This window comes from Symsagittifera roscoffensis, chromosome 1, assembly GCF_963678635.1.
Source record: "Symsagittifera roscoffensis chromosome 1, txSymRosc1.1, whole genome shotgun sequence".
Classification (NCBI taxonomy): Eukaryota; Metazoa; Xenacoelomorpha; order Acoela; family Convolutidae; genus Symsagittifera; species Symsagittifera roscoffensis.
Window position 1 is genome coordinate 7468850 of NC_087062.1, and position 22340 is coordinate 7491189.

Here is a 22340-nt window from a genome sequence, read left to right on the forward strand (position 1 = left end):
CTTGTCTGCCACATTGGACAAGTTCTCAAATATATCTTTTCTATTCCTGCAGAACAAGAGTTCTTTGTGGGGCAATAAAAAATCACTCATGATATTTAGTTTCCGTTCACTGTGCAGAACGGTGAAGGCAACGCCCTGAAAACCACCCGTAGACTTCGACATGGTCCAAGTAAGTGATAATTGGCCCACTCTAACTGGTTTCGCCCCACGTAATGCCGGCGCCAGAGAAGCCAATCTATTATCGTCTGGGTGGCTCAAATTGTGACAAATGGGATGCCTTGGCACATGAATCATACGTAGTTTCGTTCCTCCGTCATCCATTTTACATGCCAATAATTGCAAACCTAGTTCATTGATCATCAACGCTGGTCTCATTTGAAAAGGCAGGTTGTCGTCAACGGCAGTTTGATAATCGCTCCTTATGCAGCCAAGCTTGGGGGAAGAGTCGGCATTGAATAATAGGAATGAACTATCAACAAAATGTAACAGGTGTTGAAAACCGACGGTACCAACTGAATGAATGAAAGTTGAGGCACCACAAAACACTGAATAAATGCGAATGCAAATTTTTCCAACGCCTTGAGAAAATTTTAACTGCTGTACGAATTAATGAGACTCCAAAACATGTTGACGGATTTGGTAACATCGTTGAATAAATGACGTTTTTCATCTTCATCATTTTTTTTCATCGGGGCATGCCGCCAGGAAGCCAATAACTCAGCGGGAAGTAGTTGCCACAGTTTCGTTGACTTGCTAGACTGAAGAAGAGATAGGGGCTTACGACGACACAATATGGCCGTGAGGTGATTTACGTGATAATTTCTCAATTCCGCTGAATCCCTTGAGTAGCCAGAGTAATTTCTCAATTCCTATCGCCCCTCAATTCCGCTGTGTCCTGGGGCGATAGGTGTTATCGAATGCGATTACACTGTTCATGCGAGAGGTATGCTGGAAATCATTTGTGTGCAAATGGCTCTGTTCGCTCCAGGAACACAGTTCGTACTTTGCGACTACATTGAGAACAGAGAAAGAGAGTTTGAGCCCCGATTTGAGCAATCTGAAGTCCCAACGACACGTAGAGAGAGGCTCCGAATGTGGAATCAGAAGAGCAAGGCGCCAATGAATGAAAAACATAAGAATGTCAGAAACAACAGCTTGAACTGAATATGAAGTACTGTAATTGTGATTGAAAAAAATTTTTTCAGTAGTGATGGAAGAAGAAACACATCTGTGAGAGCGCAACATTTCTTAAACAGGTTGAAAAAAAAAGGTAGCAATAGGGAGATTCGATCTGTACCACTTCAGCGTTCCAGACTAATGCGCAACCAATCTACTTCATCTGGCACACTCAACTGAGAAAATAAAATCACTTTCAGTGTTTCTCTGATACATACATCAACATTCAGTTTCATCAATGTTAGGTGTTAGATAAAGTTCACCACGATTTGTGCAACTCTGTACTAATTTTGCTTGAGTAGCCAGTTTAAAGACAAAGATATGTAGAAATTCATCATAGAAGCTAGTCAGGATACAAAGTTACTGCCATTTGGCTGTACAAGTAGAAGAAAAATCTCATGACAGTATGAACGCCATGCTGTACATAAAAATCAAAGCTGATGGCAAATATTATAGTAATAGCATTAAAAATTAACCGTGATAGCAAAAGTTTGGTTAGTGTTAAAAAAGTGAAAAGTAAGCCAACGACAAATGAAAAATTCAGGTGCGCGATTTGAACGCCCGAGCTGAGGATTATCAGGCGATTATTCTAGCATCTGAGTTACTCGCACTCCTCTATAATCAAAATAACAGACCTATTCAAAAAGTAGCCAGCTTCGAAACATCAATACAACGTTGGCTTTCAAGCTCTCATTGCCAAGCAGCAACGAAATCATGAGATGAACCCCGTTGTTCACGAATTGAGTTGGAGCAAAAAAAAACAGAATTGTTGTTAGTTATCCAACTGATTGCTTTTATCCTTGTTTTTAAAACTTTCTCATCTCACCTCACACTATACTTTGGAATGAAAAATAACTTTAGCAAAACTCTTTTTTGACTGCAATATGATCACCGAATAGGACATACGCAATCTCTCTTTTTACATTCAACCAATAAGTCAAAGTGGGCGTTTGATTTTCAAATGATAGCATTTTCTTGTAAAGAAAATGCTAGCAACAAGGAAGTTTTACAATTTAAGGCAACATAAACATCAAATATATGCTACCACAAGCTACAAGGGATGAACGTTTGTGTGTTTACCACGCTCATTAACAGCTGCTTTCAACTCCATGTCCACACAATGTGAACATGAAATTACGGCTCATGGAATTGATTAAAGTCCGTACATCCACAACAAATAAGTTGAAAGTTTTTTTGTCATTTTTCTGATTCCTCAACTCAACCACTTCTGCGAAGCAGGCCAATCTTTCTTCCTCACTGCGAAAGTTCCAAACGAAAAAACCAATTGCCCAGGGCGGATTCACATACAGTTCTTCAGTTTCCTCAGTACTATTTACATTTCTCAATTCCTCAGACAGTGATCTATTGCATTTGCGAATCACTTAAGTCTTCCAAGTCTGATCTTTCATTGAGACTAGCTCGTAAACGAATCTAAAAGCTGTCCTGGGCAATGGAACTGCTGCCTCATGAAAGGTGCCAGTGGTAACTCAGTTTTATTGGTTCGGAGAGACGCGAAAAACTTGTTAATTCTTTCCTCGTGAAGACTTTGTGTCAGAAGAACAGTTCGAATACCCGCGAGAGTAGATTGCTTATTACCAACAAAAAAGAAACGATTCAAGTATCTGACACGACTTCCCAGCACTAAAATTTGGGCAGCTTGCCACAGCGAATATTTGCCTTTTCACTGAAATAGCTGTAGGTAGCAATTTCGGCAACTCATCACCCATCAGTCGATGACAATTAGTTGCGACGTGATTACACAGTGGGAACTGATTGCGCCGAACTGAGTTGCTGTGATGAGGCAAAATGAATCCCAGAATTCTGGTTACGGATGTTCGTCGCCATTGCAGAAATAGATTATCATTTAAAACTTCTTCGGTTACGCAATCGGGGCTAGGCGCACAAAAGAAGTGGACTTGGTTAGAATTTGAATTTTCAAAGTCAACAACGGCGATTGTTCCTTGCGTAATGTTGTCAAAATTCTGAGTGACACGTAATAAAGCTTTGTCATGAATTATAATTTTGTCAGGCTCTCTACACTCTCTATTGAGAAAGTCGGATGTCTTCCGGTCACAAGGACGCCAAATATGAGATCCTGCTATGCTAACTTCATCCACCGAATCCAAGACAAAGAAAGCTCTTCCAGAGTGCCGAATACTATCGAAGTGCATTTCAACGGCTTCGCGCTCTGCAGCTTTTTTCCCAAAAATTTTCCTTGTAGATGGATCTCGCAATTCACTCCAATCGTCAACAAAATTGCAGTTCTCGGAAAACAACCGAACTATAGTTTCTACGTCTTCTGCAGGAATTGGTCTTTGCTCCATAAATCTTAACAACACTTGTCCGTTAGGGTCCTCCATTCGTACAAACTGCAGGAGGAAATTAATATTAAAACCGAACATGACCGATGTTGAGGTGAAGACATAAGTGCCAGACACGTTCGGCAACTGACTACTATCTCCATTAGCTAGAATGTAAACGCCACCAAACTCCTCGTCATTGTCCTTCAACCTTTTAAGTATTAAATTAACAGCTGACAAAATTTCTGCGTTCAGCAGGCTCATTTCCTCAATCAACATAAACTGCAGTCGCTCCAAAAAGTTCTTCCTTTTCAAATCTAGGGACAAATTGACGAGCGCCTTCTGGGCTAGATCTTTGGCCGGGAAAGAGGCGCAGGGAACACGGAATAGTCTGTGAATATGCTCGACTCCTAGTTGTTGGGAGCGTCGGGCAGCCAAACTAGTGATCATGCATTTGAAGCCGTTGAACAACGCATGACAACACCACTCTGGAGAGAACTTTTACCGGAACCAGGTGGACCGAGCATCAGGTCGATTTCAGCCAGCCGACTGTCACTTACAGCCATCGATTTTGCACGTACTGATGCGCAAAGGTGATTTAACAGAAGCCGCTGCTCGTTCTTTGATGCTTCTGTTTGGTTTTCCGCAAAATTAACCTGTGGTAGTCATTCAGCACTGAGAAGTTGTGCGTCGATGTTCGTCGGACAGTTGTCAAGCTGCAACAATTAGGATTGATTCAGCATCCTGTGCTGAGTTTCATCTTCAAAGGCTGATACTTCTGATTGCATTTCCTGATGCATTCTACCAATCAGCACAGTAGGTGTTGGCAATGCGTCTTTACCTAGTAATTCCAGAAGCTGCGCAAATGCGGCTTGTGCTCCATGAAGCTTTGCAGACCATGTCAGGGCTCCTCCAGGCAAATAGCGCAGTTCATCTTAAGCTTATATGCGTAACAACGCTAGTATGTGATGTTCGGTGTAGCGGTCACATTGTTTTAAGAATCCAGCTTTCACGTATGATTCGCGCAGAACAGGGCTTCGAAAAAGGTCCAATTCAGTTTCAAAGGAGCTAAAGCGCAAAACGAACGAAACAAGGAACTTGATAGGGTTGCGAGGAGACACGCTCTTGAAAACAATTTCAGGCAAAAGTGTGTTCTCACATTCGTAGAGCCAAACTTCAAACTTGTTTCTTCTTTCCCTACACTTCTCCAATATATTCAAAATATATTTAGATTTAACTGTTGCAGGTTTGCGCAGAAGGGAACCGATGACTGTATCATCTGCTTGTGCACGCACTTTTTCAATTTTCTCACAACAATTAATCCAGGGAACACTTGTGCAGTCCACAAAGTGTCTTCTAACTTGGTTCTCTGTTTCCTTACACGACTCCAGAGCGAAACATCGAAAATACACTTCTGTTTTGCCTACGCAGAGCAGTTCTGGCGAACGTAGTCCAAACTCGGTTACGCGATCAACTGCTTCTTCGCTTTTGTAAATGTCTTCTTGCAGAGTTTGTTGAGATATAGTGGGGCGCAAATAGTTGGGCAGCTAATCGATTGTGTTTCTGACTTTTAATAGTTCCCAGAATTTTCTACGAGGCTAAACACGGACAAATTGATCTTCAGATTGAACATTTTGAATATAGATGAAAGACATGTTAGTTATCACATATGGCAAACCCATGGCCCAGTGAACACTTTCGGTGATAGACAAAAGAGTGCATTCGACCTTTTCAGCCGATCGATCTTTTTTGCTCTCCAAATTCATGAAGTGTTTTTTTGATGTTGTATATCGATTCTGGACGCCGTCGTTTCGCAACCGAAAACTGTTCCCATCGGAAACAGACGTCAGTTGAGCAGATCCGTGCTCTTCCATTTTGGCTGCGTAGTAGGTCAGGTAAGAACAAGCAGAGTCGTCAGATACGGGTAAAAGATTTGTACTCGATTTAGTTAGGCAAAACAAATGGCAACTTGTTGGCACAATGTCTTCACCACTGGCGGCAGCGTACATGAATTTTTCGAAGGACATGACGCCGTCTGCGACAAACCAATCTTCATAACCTTCAATTTTTGAGGCCATCCCTATTTTCATCATGACTTTTAGGGCATCGTATGGAAATAGCTTCTTGATTCGAAGCTTCCAGTGGCAATTACTCGGCGGAAACCGAGGTGTCCGACAAATTTTGTTCCCTGCTTCATCTTGCCGCTTGAGACATCTGAAATTTGATTTTGGACAGCTGTGAGAATGAACCTCTACACAGAGTTCAACCAATTCTTCCAAATGTTTCAGATCGTCAATTATTCAATCAATTTTCCTAGTTTCACCCGGATATTTTTTTTAAGCACTTGATTAGGTCATCCAAATCGGCTGAGTTAGGATTTAACCAAATTAGAACATGGTGGTGAGGTAGGTTTCCTTGTGTTGTTTGGAATTCAGCCCGAGCCCACAGTTCTCGAACGGGGCCTATAATGTTTTCTTTACTGTACTTTAAGAGTTGCAACAAAAAATTGATGGCGTTACTCCATGCAATAGAGAGGGTGGTCAAGATGCTGCTGACAGAAGATGTAATAATTTCCTCCGATTGACCTTGGAACTGACTTCTGTTTGCTTCAAAAGTTGGAGACAAACCGGGAAAATTCTTCTGGTTAGCAGAGAATGTCAAAAAAATCTGAGCTGGATCACTCGTCATTGCAGCTGTAAGTTCCGACACACGTATATCTGAGTCTGTTGTAAATCGATTCAATTCTTTCGTGAAAACACTAACTCGATTTCCATCAAGTTGCAAAGACTACAGTCCTTTCTTGAAGAAAGTTCGAGAGTGTTCAGACCCGAGGGAGCAGTTGATTAGCGCGTCGACTATGAGTTGAATGTATTGAGGAGAGGACGATGTAAGCAAACTAAGATCGGTCAGCCTCGTCCTGCAGTGATCAAAAAAACTATAAAAGCCGAATCGCGCACAATATGTTTTATCCGCATTTAAAAAGAATGGTAGCGCCCCAGGAAAAGACCCATCATCTAACTGATGATAAAATATAGATGGAAAGAGTAATGCTTCTAACTGAACGAGGGATATGGAACAACTAGGCAACGTGGTGGCAAAACATTGCAAAGCACGCTTCAGCCGTGACGACGGAGCAGGAAGCGTTTTTGGTCTTCTCAGGACGGACATGAATGAATTCAGTAGCCCATGAAGTGGAATAACTTTCATATCATTGGAACCATTAGTTTCTAAAGGTAACATTGTAATGCCTGCATCAGTGTCCACGTGATTGCCACAAAATTCGGCCGCAGGGATGAGAAGATTAGGAACTTCTATTTCGCACAATTCATAGTCAATTTCATTTTGCGGCGATCTTGGAAGGTCCTCCTTTTCATTTCGATCGAAGACATCATCATTTATAGCTAGGTTTACAACTGTGAAAGGGTTGTGCTTGAATATTTCGAAAGACTTTTTGCAAAGAGCGAACCTGCAACCACTAGCAGGACACCGCCACTTTCTTTTCCGTACACATGATGTTTCAACGACCGACCTATAACCACTTCTCATGAAATCGATACATGCTCAGTACATCGCACCTCACTTTGGACAGAAACATATTGAGTAAGCGAAGCTGGTGCAATATTACGCTTAGCGTACACAGCAAGACGACAATTGCTTAGTCGACATTCATTGCTCTTCAAGCACTGTAATGTATTTAGATTCAAATCCCACTTCGTCTCCAAGTTGGAACTGCTGAGTAACACATTATTTTCTTTAGCGACTGGGAGTCTCTCTAAAAGCATACATTTTAAGCCAATTTGATGCATTTTGTTCCAAATGAGAGAGAAATCACTTCGTGAGAGACGTGAGCCAATCCACACTATTGCGTTTTTATTCTCGACGCTACATTTTCCATCCACCAGTTGCACATCCTCCTGTTGTTGCCTCAACAGACACTGAACGTCTTTCATTTGTGAACCTCCCGGTAGTAAGGTCTTGATGTAGTTAACATCTGCAGAAGAGACATATTTTCTTCTGTGATATATGAGGTTATTTAACGCAGTGAGTAGCTTTGTTTTGTGGAATTTTCCAACCAAAATCTCATTCAGTTGCTCAATGTTGCAAAACATGAAATAAAGTGAAGAAACTACATAACTTTGTCGTGACAACCATCTTGGCGGTAGATCAGGGGTTTTTTCATTTCAGGATTGTAGAGAGGGCCAGCAATGTAGGTCTTTCTCATCACTCATGCTGTCAATGCAGCTTTTTATATTTCTTATTGTTTGATGACCGACGAAAGTGGCTGGTTCCAAGCAAGCATCGTAATTTGCTGATGTTTTCCAACTGCGTTGATAGAAACTGTCAACTACGCTATCATCCAGGTGATACTTGTCTGCCACATTGGACAAGTTCTCAAATATATCTTTTCTATTCCTGCAGAACAAGAAATCTTTGTGGGGCAATAAAAAATCACTCATGATATTTAGTTTCCGTTCACTGTGCAGAACGGTGGAGGCAACGCCCTGAAAACCACCCGTAGACTTCGACATGGTCCAAGTAAGTGATAATTGGCCCACTCTAACTGGTTTCGCCCCACGTAATGCCGGCGCCAGAGAAGCCAATCTATTATCGTCTGGGTGGCTCAAATTGTGACAAATGGGATGCCTTGGCACATGAATCATACGTAGTTTCGTTCCTCCGTCATCCATTTTACATGCCAATAATTGCAAACCTAGTTCATTGATCATCAACGCTGGTCTCATTTGAAAAGGCAGGTTGTCGTCAACGGCAGTTTGATAATCGCTCCTTATGCAGCCAAGCTTGGGGGAAGAGTCGGCATTGAATAATAGGAATGAACTATCAACAAAATGTAACAGGTGTTGAAAACCGACGGTACCAACTGAATGAATGAAAGTTGAGGCACCACAAAACACTGAATAAATGCGAATGCAAATTTTTCCAACGCCTTGAGAAAATTTTAACTGCTGTACGAATTAATGAGACTCCAAAACATGTTGACGGATTTGGTAACATCGTTGAATAAATGACGTTTTTCATCTTCATCATTTTTTTTCATCGGGGCATGCCGCCAGGAAGCCAATAACTCAGCGGGAAGTAGTTGCCACAGTTTCGTTGACTTGCTAGACTGAAGAAGAGATAGGGGCTTACGACGACACAATATGGCCGTGAGGTGATTTACGTGATAATTTCTCAATTCCGCTGAATCCCTTGAGTAGCCAGAGTAATTTCTCAATTCCTATCGCCCCTCAATTCCGCTGTGTCCTGGGGCGATAGGTGTTATCGAATGCGATTACACTGTTCATGCGAGAGGTATGCTGGAAATCATTTGTGTGCAAATGGCTCTGTTCGCTCCAGGAACACAGTTCGTACTTTGCGACTACATTGAGAACAGAGAAAGAGAGTTTGAGCCCCGATTTGAGCAATCTGAAGTCCCAACGACACGTAGAGAGAGGCTCCGAATGTGGAATCAGAAGAGCAAGGCGCCAATGAATGAAAAACATAAGAATGTCAGAAACAACAGCTTGAACTGAATATGAAGTACTGTAATTGTGATTGAAAAAAATTTTTTCAGTAGTGATGGAAGAAGAAACACATCTGTGAGAGCGCAACATTTCTTAAACAGGTTGAAAAAAAAGGTAGCAATAGGGAGATTCGATCTGTACCACTTCAGCGTTCCAGACTAATGCGCAACCAATCTACTTCATCTGGCACACTCAACTGAGAAAATAAAATCACTTTCAGTGTTTCTCTGATACATACATCAACATTCAGTTTCATCAATGTTAGGTGTTAGATAAAGTTCACCACGATTTGTGCAACTCTGTACTAATTTTGCTTGAGTAGCCAGTTTAAAGACAAAGATATGTAGAAATTCATCATAGAAGCTAGTCAGGATACAAAGTTACTGCCATTTGGCTGTACAAGTAGAAGAAAAATCTCATGACAGTATGAACGCCATGCTGTACATAAAAATCAAAGCTGATGGCAAATATTATAGTAATAGCATTAAAAATTAACCGTGATAGCAAAAGTTTGGTTAGTGTTAAAAAAGTGAAAAGTAAGCCAACGACAAATGAAAAATTCAGGTGCGCGATTTGAACGCCCGAGCTGAGGATTATCAGGCGATTATTCTAGCATCTGAGTTACTCGCACTCCTCTATAATCAAAATAACAGACCTATTCAAAAAGTAGCCAGCGTCGAAACATCAATCTGGGCATGCCTTTTATAAAGAGACGTTTAATCTGATTGTTCCTATTATCATTTTCTGCGTCAAGTCTTTCTTGGCGTTGCGCCGTTTCTCTATGGAAACGCGCTGTGTCTGCAACAGCGGCAGCGCCTGCTAGTGCTCCATCAATTGGGGCTACCGCAGGTAAGTCCGGTGTCGGGTAGGCTCGTTGTGCCTTTTTTGTGAGGTTTACTAGGTAATTCTCTGGTGAGTCCTTCTTGATATCAAACTTCGATTGTTCGAGTTTTAGGGCATGAACCTCTTGCAATTCGGGGTTGCAAAAATGGTCACGTAGTGCCGCTAAACTAAGGGGTACGTCGGCCCTTGTTAGCGGTCGTAGTGTCTGATAGAAACGCAACGCGTCGTCTCGCAAGTGCAGTTGTAGAAAGTTCGCTTGCTGATTATTTGCGATTCCCGCGACTCCCACATATCCTTGGAAGAGCTGTTCGAATTGGGCGAAATCTTCGGTATCGCTTCCGCCAAATGGTTCGACTGAGACTTGAGCGTGCGCCATTTTATCACAGTTTATCTGATTGTCAGGTCTGATTCAATAAATGATTTCAGATGAAACAGTCGATATTTTATAGTGGAATTTATCTCTTTATAAAAGGCATATAAACGTCTCTTTATAAAAGGCATGCCCAACTGGCTCCGTTCAAAGATGATGGAACAACCAGCTGCCACAACAATACAAGAGCTTTGCAACCCTGCACGCAAACAAATGACAATTAGAGACGTCTGTCGTAATGAAGACTACCCAGAAGATAGCTTCGACGAAATAGGTGAGACAGTTTCTCACAACCTAATCAGTGCGTTGTCCAAACTCACAACAACCCAAGAACACATTGAGAAACAACTCAACGAAGTCCGTAGTGAGCTATCGGATCAAAGAAAAATGATACAGTCGCGACCACCAGACGGCAACGGGAACACACAGCAGTGCCCACAACTGAATAGCAAAAACATTTGCGGGAATAACAGCCAATCCCAGCATCAGCACGGAAATAATGCACATAATCAAGGAACTGGAAATGGCTCAAATCAGAACAATATGACTGTCCCCACTCAAGGAAATGGATATGGGCAACCAGGATACAACCAAAGAAGAGGAAGATTCAATAAAGGAAAAAGGAACGGATAGCAGAGAAATGATGGAGGATACGGAAACCAAGGTTTCCCTGGATTCCAGAATATGCAGTACCCCCCACAAGTGTTCCAGTTTCCCCAACAGATACCTGGAATACAATCGAACCCACAGTTCCAACAAAACCAGAACTATCCTCAAACGCAACATAATGTCCAATTCCCTCCGAACCAGATGTTCCCTCAACAAAACCAACAGCAACAAGCGATAGCCAGGCAGCCACAACAGAACAACCTATTTTACCAACAAGCCTCGCAACCAATGATGCAGCAAGTGCACACCCAAAATCCTAGTACATCAGCAGTACGCACTGGATCAAAGTTTTGTGACCACTGCGGGAAGTTTGGCCATACTATCAGCCAATATTGGTACAAACCCAAAACACAGGGACAACAGCAACAAAATTTCGTTCCAATTGGAACCAAAAAACTAGTTCAGCCACAGAGTCAGTCAGTCAAATCATCTAAATCACAAAGATCAAGAAAATCGCGAAAGTCACGCAAAATAAACATTCAAGACGTACAAGACAATGAAATTACTGATCTGTACGCAGTCATCCCCAATGAAGGAACAGTGCTAACCTATATGAAAATAAGATCCAACGGCAAAATCCAGCCTCAAGCAAGTGAGAATGGCAGGAGGGCAATTGGTGTCAAAAGAAACTGAAGTAACTATTGAATTTCATATGGCAGATATGAACTTTACGGAAACGTTCCTAGTGTTGAATTCGGCCAATTCAACAATCCTCGGAAACCCTTTCTTTAAAAAACACCATATACATGTCTGCTCAAAATACAACCTATTTCACTTTCCCGATTTGACACTCCAAATCAATGAAATTAAACCCGTCAGTAAGCCTAGACGCACCAACAGAGTGAAAAAATTCCCTATAGTTCTCACCAAGAAACACCTAATTGCACCGCATCAAACAGTAACAGTCGAGTGCCAATTGCAAGATATCTCGACGGACATCGAAAAAACGACGGGAATCGTAGTCCCATCACAAGAACTAGAAGAAAAGTGCCAACTAGCAATAACTTCATCTATAAATGAAGTAAACAAACAAAACATCGTCTACGTCACAGCATTTAACATGACGGAGCATCACCTAACGTTGCCTTTTAAAACCGAAATTGGAAAATTTTTGATATTTACGCTAACCCAATACGAAAATCTAATACAGATCGAGCCGCAAACTTTGGCATTAGCGAAAATGAACCAGCCGGATAATGTCGAACTCGGAATTAACGAAATAATTTCTCAAAAAACGAGCCCATCAGAAGCCTCAGGAAAAAAGCCACCGCCTGAATACGAGAAGTTTTGGTTCCCGACACCAGAAACGTGCCCTAACCCGGATTCACTTCCGAGTATTCAAACGGAAATTTATGACCAAATCCTCTACTTTCAAGGTCTCGAGAAAATTGAACCAAATAATAACATTCAAGACCGGATGACATTTCTGAAAAATTTTCAGTGGGAGAATTCCGTGTTGACAAAAGACCAAAGGTCAGAAGTAGAACATTTACTTATCGAATATGCGGACATGTTTGCCAAACACCGATTTGACGTGGGCTATGATTCCGATCTAAAGATCAAGCTGACACCCGAGCATCAACGCCCATTGTACACGCATTGGACTTATAACAACACTGTCACACTCTAAATACAGTAGCCCGCTGTTTGCGCACCGAAAGCCACCTGGAAAATTGCGGATGTTGATTGACCTCCGACGCATCAATCACTCAATCAAAACCGACTGTATAAATAGCAACTTCCCAATATCAAACATGACCGATGTGTCAAACCACTTTGCCGGAAAGAGTTTGTTTACCAAATTGGACTGTTCGCAAGCATACCATTGCGTGCAAATGGCAGATGACCTTTCGGTCCATTTTTTGGCATTTAACTTCGGCTCGCGGTCATACGCCTACAAATGCCTAGCTCAAGGTCTAAGTAAATCGGTCACGGGATTCAGTTCATTCATCCGCCACTACCTCGAGCCCTTCCTAGAACCGGATTTGTGTACACAATTCATGGATGATATAGGAAGTGCGGTGAATAATTATCAGGAACTAATCCCCACGTTAAATAAAATATTCGAATGCATCCGAAAGTCAGGACTAAAACTCTCACCTAAGAAATGCGAAATAGGAACGCAAAGGATGAAGTTCCTAGGAAATGTAGTGACACCACAAGGAGTTACGCCAGAGGAAGCAAAAATTTCTACATTCCTGAGCAAAATAAAAATGCCAAGAACTGTGAAACAAGTGAAGAGACTCATTGGGTTTGTACAGTTTTTTAGGAACTACACGCCGAGTCTTGGTGAAAAACTAATACCTTTTTATAAGCTGCTGAAAAAGCAGATCGATTGTAAAATAACGGAAGATCACTATAAAAACCTTGAAACTCTAAAAGCAGACTTGATACAAGCGACCACGTTGACACTCAGACTACCCAAGCCAGGACTGCAGTATGTCATACTGTGCGATGCCAGCTACCACGGTACCGGATTTGTGCTGATGGTCGAAGACTACGTAAAAAACGAGAAAAACGAAGAAGTGAAGACGTACGTTCGGCTCTCGACTGTTTAATACAGCACAGCTAAAATTCTCAATCTACTACAAAGAATTACTAGCATTTTTTTTTGCGCTGGATCACTTTTCGCACTACATTTGGGGATCTGCCAAACGCGTGATAGTATTAACAGACAACCGAAGTCTCAATCAATTTTTTCAAGCAAAAACAATACCCCCATCAGTGTGGAATTTCCTCGATAGATTTCTGTCTTTCAACATCATCAGCGCACACAATCCAGGAACGGCCAACTACGCAGCCGATTTATTGTCCAGGATGCAAACGGACCCCTCTGCATCCCTTTCCCTCAAACTGACTGACAAAATACCAGTCGGGGAAATTTATATTGACTCGACAGCACAAATTCCTGACGCATCGCTAAACCTGATCGCAGAGGCATTTTCCGAAAGAGAACAAGTCGACGAAGCTCTGATAGCAAACCTGCAAAGATAAGGACTCTACCAAGCATACCTCGATAAACAAATCGGCCGTGATAATACGGGCACACTCGAGCCTAAATCACTGATACTATTTAAGAGGCCCATGATAAACGCGATAGAATACCCAAATCCGGCAGAAACTTACATAAAATTAGACTCCAAAAACGAGCCCATTGACAGGAAAAATGAACAAGATCAGGACTCCGACATCGGAGAAGTTAAAAAATGTATTAAAGCAAACGAAATACCGGATCTGACGTATGCTAACAGCCGACTAAAGAAGTACGCCGAGCAATTTAATAGGCTTGTCATCGAAGATGAAGTTCTCCTACGCAATTTCTACGATGATACTGGAAAAATCAAACATAAACAGTTCTGTGTACCAAAACACCTGTGGAACGAAACCATATACCGAGTCCATAATTCGATGACAGGAGGACATATTGGCATGACACGAACCACAGAAGAATTCAGAAAGAGATTCTACTTTCCAGGATTCTCGGAGTTTTTGGTCAGCACAGTCAAAAACTGTTTAACGTGCCCGCAGCTTAAGAATGCGTCCAGTTAACATCAAACACCGCCACTTCAACCACTTTCATCATTACAGTCATACCCAGGAGACATGATGCAAATCGACATAGTCGGCCCGTTAAAGTCACCGGTGTACAAATTCGTCCTCACTGGAATTGACGTTTTTTCGAAATACTTATTCGCAGCACCAATGACGAACGCAAGTGTTGACACGGTCGCAAGAGAACTGACGAAAACGTTTTTCACACAGCTATGTACCAAAAAGGATACTCTCGGACCTGGGAAGTGTATTTACGTCCAAGTTAATTCACGAACTCACAGGCCTCCTAGACATCCAAATCGGTCATGCAACGCTGAAATACCCACAAACCATAGGACTAGTAAAAAGATCCCATGGGGCACTGAAAAGAATTCTCAAAATCAATACTGACGCTCAATGGACAGATTGGAACCGCTACGTACCCCTTGGGACCTTCATACATAACACCTCATATTATTCGTCAATCGGATGTTGTCCTAGCACCATCTTTCACGGGCGAGAGCCTATCAAACCCCTTGATCTCAGATTTTTGACCAAAGCGTTGGAAATTGCTCGGCGGACGCCGATTTTATAACTGCGCTACAAGAGGCGATGCTCGAAAAATTCAAGGAGACGAAAGACAACATCGTGTCATCATACCACAGATACCGAGGATACTATGACCAGAAAGCACTAGCCCAGCCGCTAGTACTTCACTCGTTTTTCATTCTCCTCAACCCCCTTCTGACCAATCAGTCTGCTAACAGGAATAAGTCACTCCAAGTATGGCTCCCCCTGTATAGAGTAGAAAAGGTGCTCACTAACAGCAACTACATAGTCCGGAAAGCCGGAACAAACCATACGCAGTGTGTACACCGAATTCGTCTGCGGCCAATCAAACCACAGTACCCACCAGAAGACATCGAACCAATCGACCCAAAACAATTCGTGATTGACCCTTCGCTGGGCAAATACAGGAGTGAGCCAGGACTGTTCGATGACTACTTACCTCGACTGCTCGAAGACGCGCAACCGCAGAACGACAGCGAAAAGCCCCAAACAGCCCCGACGACCATCAGATTGACGATATCAATTGGAGGCCCACCGGCACCAGCACTAACACCACCGCCCCCTGCAGCAGTGATGGCACCACTGCGACAGCCACCAGCTCCGCCACCAGTACCAATCGCACGACCACGATCGCCATCTCCACCTGACATCGGACTGGACCCAACCAACCCACCTCAGCCTGAGCAACAGGAAGCACCCCTCGAAGAAGATCACATGGACGGAACGGGAACGCCAGAACCAGGTGGACATCCTGCCGAGGAACAACACGTACGAGAACCACCGCAAACGAGACGCAAAGCAGCAGCCATAGCACGTGACAGGATTTATGGACAAACTCGATTCAGTAACGACGTACGATACCATCCGATACCACCTCGTGAGATGCACCTCCGAAAATATGGGCTGCGAACAGTAGATGGACACGAGGTCGCCCCTGTCACCTTTAGCCCAAGATCTTCAAGGAAGGAAAACCAGGAAAAAATACGACTACAAGTAGCTGAGGCAAATGAATCACTCCCACCAAGAGAACAAAAGAAGAGGATAATAAAAAGCAGCCTTGCACGCGCAAAACAGGCAGTGAGGCCAAACGATGAAGCCACCAGCAGCAAAGATTCAATGAATACAATTCAAGAACCAAATATCATATTTGGCACAGGAGATCTGTTGCATTTCCCTGGCTCCATCGCTCATTGTGTCTAGTGACTTTCAGATGAGCAAAGTAATAGCACAGCAAATTCGCGACGCCTACCCAGCACTACAGCCCACGTTGAAGTCGATTGAAACACCACAAGTTGGGGGCTCAGTATCAATGCACATTCCTTCTCAAAACAAATCAATATTCAATTTAGTGACAAAATCGCAATATTTCAAAAAACCGTCTTAGTATGACCTCACATGCAGCCTCCGCTGCATGAAGAAGCAGCTAATTGAACAAGGAATCAAACAAATCGCACTTCCCAAGATAGGATGTGGACTTGATAAATTACAAGAACATTCAGTTTTAAACATCATCTACGACATCTTCCGAAAAAGTGACATCAAAGTCTTCATATATGTTTAAACCAATTTACGGCACTGTCATAGATCATTAGACGACCAATGAGGAGCCTGCAGAAGCGTAGCGCAGGAGGAAATGTATAGAACTCGAGATATCAAAAAACACCTCAACCTCCCATTGTATTAAGATCACGAATAAAAAAGTTTCGAGCACCCCGACAACTCAGTGATCGAATCTCGAAAATTTTGACACCAGTGAGCTCTGTAGCACCAATGAGGAGCCTGCAGAAGCGCAGCGCAGGAGGAAATGTATAGAACTCGAGATATCAGAAAACACCTCAACCTCCCATGTATTAAGATCACGAATAAAAAAAGTTTCGAGCACCTCGACAACTCAGTGATCGAATCTCGAAAATTTTGACACCAGTGAGCTCTGTAGAACAAATGAGGAGCCTGCAGAAGCGCAGCGCAGGAAGAAATGTATAGAACTCGAGATATCAAAAAACACCTCAACCTCCCATGTATTAAGATCACGAATGAAAAAGTTTCGAGCACCCCGACAACTCAGTGATCGAATCTCGAAAATTTTGACACCAGTGAGCTCTGTAGCACCAATGAGGAGCCTGCAGAAGCGCAGCGCAGGAGGAAATGTATAGAACTCGAGATACCAAAAAACACCTCAACCTCCCATGTATTAAGATCACAAATAAAAAAAGTTTCGAGCACACCGACAACTCAGTGATCGAATCTCGACAATTTTGACACCAGTGAGCTCTGTAGCACCAATGAGGAGCCTGCAGAAGCGCAGCGCAGGAGGAAATGTATAGAACTCGAGATACCAATAAACACCTCAACCTCCGATGTATTAAGATCACGAATAAAAAAGTTTCGAGCACCCCGACCACTGAGTGATAGGACCTCACACATTTTAACACAAGTGGCCTCTACATTGCCAATGAGGAGCTCGCAGAGGCCCGGGGGAGACGTAATGTTAACATTCCAAACTCTTTACGAATTATATCTTCAAAAACTGTGAGGATGAAATAAATAACTGTAAATTGGATTTTTATGAAGGCAACGAGTCACACAATACTTCAGCAAATGCATCATCTTTCTAAGTCCTTGCATTTCGCCCCACGCTCATAAAATCGTTGCCTTCTCTCTCCAACAGGCAGAAGACGCGTCACAGACTGCCACATTTGCTCATACCTCTCACTAGGTACTCTCAGCCCAATGGAGAGGAGCGATGAACAACAGGACACATTTCCCGGCGTGACCACACAATGAACCCAACCGTATGGAAGGTACACAGTGTCCCCAATTTCCTGTGTACAGCAGCCCAATGACGATCCATGCTCAACTAAGCATCTCATCAGCGAGTCAGGTGTCACAAACTCGTCTTCCAGTCTTTGCGCAAACTTGCTAGGTCTCACAAAGAACCAGATCTATCACCCGATCCATACAGTGTCGCCAGGCTAGCAAGTGACTCATCAATGTCGCTATGAAAGCGAGTGAAGTTCTCGCCTTCTGTCACAATCAGGTACCCGTATGCTTGGTCTGACACCTGCGCACCCTGAGGGGCCCAATAATTTATAAACTTCGGAACTTTGTGGCGATCCTTCGGCAGCAGTCCCAAATTATACTTAGCACCAAGAGGACCAGTGCGCAACTCCAACGGCTCGAAGCTCTCCAACAACCGACTGGCATACACGAGCCGATCTACCAAACGCTGAAAAATAAAGCAGCAACGCTAACATCGATGGGCAATGCACCAAATCAAAACACACGAAGCTCGAACATTTACACTTACTGTTCTGATTTCAAATAGAAACAGAAACATGAATTATTTTATTGAGCTAACAAAATGTGACGCCGCCGCCACCACAAAAGAAATATGTTTTTATTCCCTTGCAAAAGGAAGGGAAATGCTATTGGAATAATTCGAATAACGTTTTAAGCATTGAGAATTGAAACGACTATTCTCATTCAATGCGAATATTAACGATTCCTCTCGTAAAATACGAGCATACGAAACCTTCTCGTAAAATACGAATGTATGAATAGAGAATACGAAGTTAAGAAGTAACTTCTCATTTGATACGAAAAGTGGTACGATTTCCGATCTGAGTATAAATAGAAGCTCAAAACTACGGGAATTCATTCCCAACAATATCTCTTCTAACACCAACACCACTCTCTTCAACCACCCCCAACCAATCTCTAAAATAATATCTACTCTCAGTAAAAATATCTCTAATCTTACCGTTAAAATAGATATTGAGTCAAAAGGCAACTTGCTGTAAATTCATACTAACTTCTTTTCTAATAAAATATTTCTCAGCGAATTTTAGATTTACTTTCTAAGATAGAAAGTAGAAAGGACCCTTTATTCCTAGCAAGCGTTTTGTCCGACGTATATAGTTTTGCTAGCGTAATAAATTGGTGCGACCAGTGAGGCACACCTTCTAAAAATTCGCAAAAATTGCCAAAGTCTCAAAAAGAGATAAAAAAGCAAAGAATCCAATTCTCAAACTGGAGAATTGCTGAAATTTCTCTTACAAATAAAGAGAAGTAATAAATTTCCAAATCGGAAATTTAAGTTTTCTAAGCATATTTATAAAATATATATTTCTTTTTTAGTTTTAAGCTGAATATAATATGGCTGATACCCCAATATCCCATCCCAACTTGTCTTTAATGACATTCTCGGGAAACGACCCGAACCAAAATGCTACAGCTTTTTGGAATTCAAGACCTAAACGGACAAATCGTCCTACAAACATCTATGGAACTACAATTCCATCTAGTATAATTGGCAAATTTAAAAAGAAATAAAAACACTAAACCATTTATTTGGCCAAACTAAATATTTTTTCAATTCTTTCTATTGGCCTTTTCTTTTTTTTTCCTTTTCTCTTTTATAAATATTTCGTTTGTAATAAAACCACAAAACACCAAAAATAACATATTTACAAATAGATTTTAAAATAACTTTTATAAAGATAAGACTTTATATCCGTGTAAGTTTTGACTAGTTTAATAGCCGCCATCTTTTCCAAAGAGTTTTCAGCGGCCCTACTCAGGCTCCTCTCTGCAAACGGCAGCGCTGAATAAGGCCGCCACCAAGCTTGATATATTTCCTCCAACATGATATCCAGCTCTATCTTTTTTCTAAATTCTTCCTCTGTTGCTGGCTTTCTGAAGAATTCTACTTGAAACTAAAACAAATTTATATACGATTTCTATGTTGCCATGCCACTTGAATAAAAAAAAAAAATTTTTATTATTTTTAAAATTGGGTGTATTGTAAAACAAACTTACATCCTCTTCAAAGAATAAGGACAAAAATATGGGCTCCGTAGTTTCTTGGCGAAGAACCTACTCTGAATTAAGCCCAGCTCAAATAGTTCCTCGGTATTCAGTACAGGATACTTGAAGACTTAACTCCGGTCCATAAAGATCATAAATTCCATAGGCGTTAAATTTGCCCCTTTCTCTACTAATCCGTCATAGATTGCCACACTTCTCTCGACTTCCTTGTCCTCCAGCAAGGCTTCATGTTTGAAATTTAGCTCATCCCGTAAGTTCAAAAACTTCTCCGGGAAGTCCACCAGATTATCTTCAGGATCGATAAAATTCATTCTGGACGACGAAAATTTTTTTTTGAGGATAAAATACAGATAGTTCAAACTAAACGGAAAGCAAACAAATGATGTTGCTTTTAGTCCTCTTTTATGAAGAGATGTTTTTTTTTCATTTTCCTCCTCCAATAGGGAAGGGGAATGCAGTTGTTAAAAATTAACATCAGCATAAACGAATAAAAATCATTTCACTGCTAGATCTCAACAAATCAAAACTAAGTGGAAAAACCAAGACATTAAAACCAGAGTGGAAAAAACCACAACATTACAAAACGAATGGCGAAGGAATTACGACTGAAAAAGAGTCACTTCCGAAAGACGCCGAATAACAACGGCCAATCAGAGCTTAGATTTGCAAACAAGCAAAAACAGCCTTTAAAAACTAACTGATATACAGTTGTTTTCATTCTTGCTCAATTCCACATCTTGCATTCAAAACCTCCTCTCTCTCAAAAAATAAATCTGCTAAATTCCTCAACAAAAACTATAAAATCTAACTCAAATTTCCCATCACAAAAAATCCACAAAATGACAAATCCAAATAGTGAACTAGAGGAAGGTGAAATAATGGACCAAGATCCTGTTCTAACACTTCTCGAGGAAATGCTTAAAGTGAGTACTTTTAAAAATTCTTTTGCTATCATTCACCACCAAAAAATAAATTTGCAAAAAATTTATTTGGTTGGTCTTTTAACTCTAATAATACTTTCGAATCAAACCTCAGCATTTGATCCGAAAGAACAATTATATGCAAATACTGCAAATAATCGTCGGGTTGCTCATTATGATTGCCAACTAATGACTTCTAACAAAATGTTCTCTCTAAATAAAGTAGCACCTTGCAAAGTCCAACCAGAAAATAATAAAGTAACCCATGCTTGTGTTACTCTATATCAGAGACATTATCGCACAAAAGTAAATGCGACAATGTGTCGAATCAAACACCAAGCAATGCGTTGGTTCTGCGATAATTTTGATTCGAGTGGTATCGACGCTCGACAAAATATGATCACTACTGATCTCCATTTATCTGCCGATCAATGTAAATCGGCCGCCGACAGAGGCTATCTTAACCTAGGCTATGCTAGTATTGGAAAAATTCCTTTCAAATTTAATGTTAAAACAGTAACTAATGCCCATGCTGGCAAAGTTGACGGCAAACATCATAACGAATGTGATGGCCGTTCTTGGATTAAATTGGACACTTTTGAAACTTACATGCAAAATGTAACTCTGACTGTTAACCTCAAAGATGGAACAGTCAATAATTGGCAAAACATTCCTTTGCCCTGTCCAGTGTCTACAAATGGATGTGAAACAACATCCTTAGACGCTTTTGCTTATACTTGGGAAGAACCCAACAATTGCATTTTCACTGTTTTAAACAGATTTCCGGCTAAAATGATTCAAAACGAAGAATCATACTATATAATTAAAGGCGATTCTAGCCCGTCTATTCATTCTAGCCATAGAAGGGATTCTCAAAAATTTATGCTACAGGTGATGAATAAACCGCAATCTCTTTGTGGTCATCCCAGAATAGTGTATTCAACTTCATATGATTCACTTTTTATTGCATACACTGACGGTTTCAATATGGATACTGGAATCCAAGTTAAACCAACCCCAGAAACGGGAACTATTCATAATGCCGGCCAACCAAATTCTACTTTTCTCACATTAAGTGATGATTCGCCGCCACTCCAATTTTCAACTCATCAAATTGACTACGAAGCTCATATAGGAACCAAATTGGACTATATTCTTTTTTATAGCTTCTACATGCTCAGAACGGCCGAGTTAGCCCTTCTGCAAAATCAATGTGAGCTAGAACGCTCCTCAATATTAAATACTTTAATGCTTTCACTTGAAAGCCCACGTTTGGCTGGCTATATTCTAACCAAAAACCGCTCTATGTTCTTAGAGACCAATGGCAATGTTGCCTGGCTCTACCATTGTCCGAAATTTTATTTACCTTTGCAATTAATGGATGAATGCTATAATCGCATTCCCATTATGTATAAGAAAAATATTCGATTTGTCGATCCAATTACGCGACAAACTTTTCAGTCGGCAGATCTACAAGACTGCTCCGACAAACATTCGAATCTCTTTCAACTATACTGAGCAAATTCAGCGCAGTCATATCCATGAAACGCATCAAATCCGGGAGCTGAAAAAGCAAATCCACAATTTGAAAACAAAAAATCGCCAACTTATA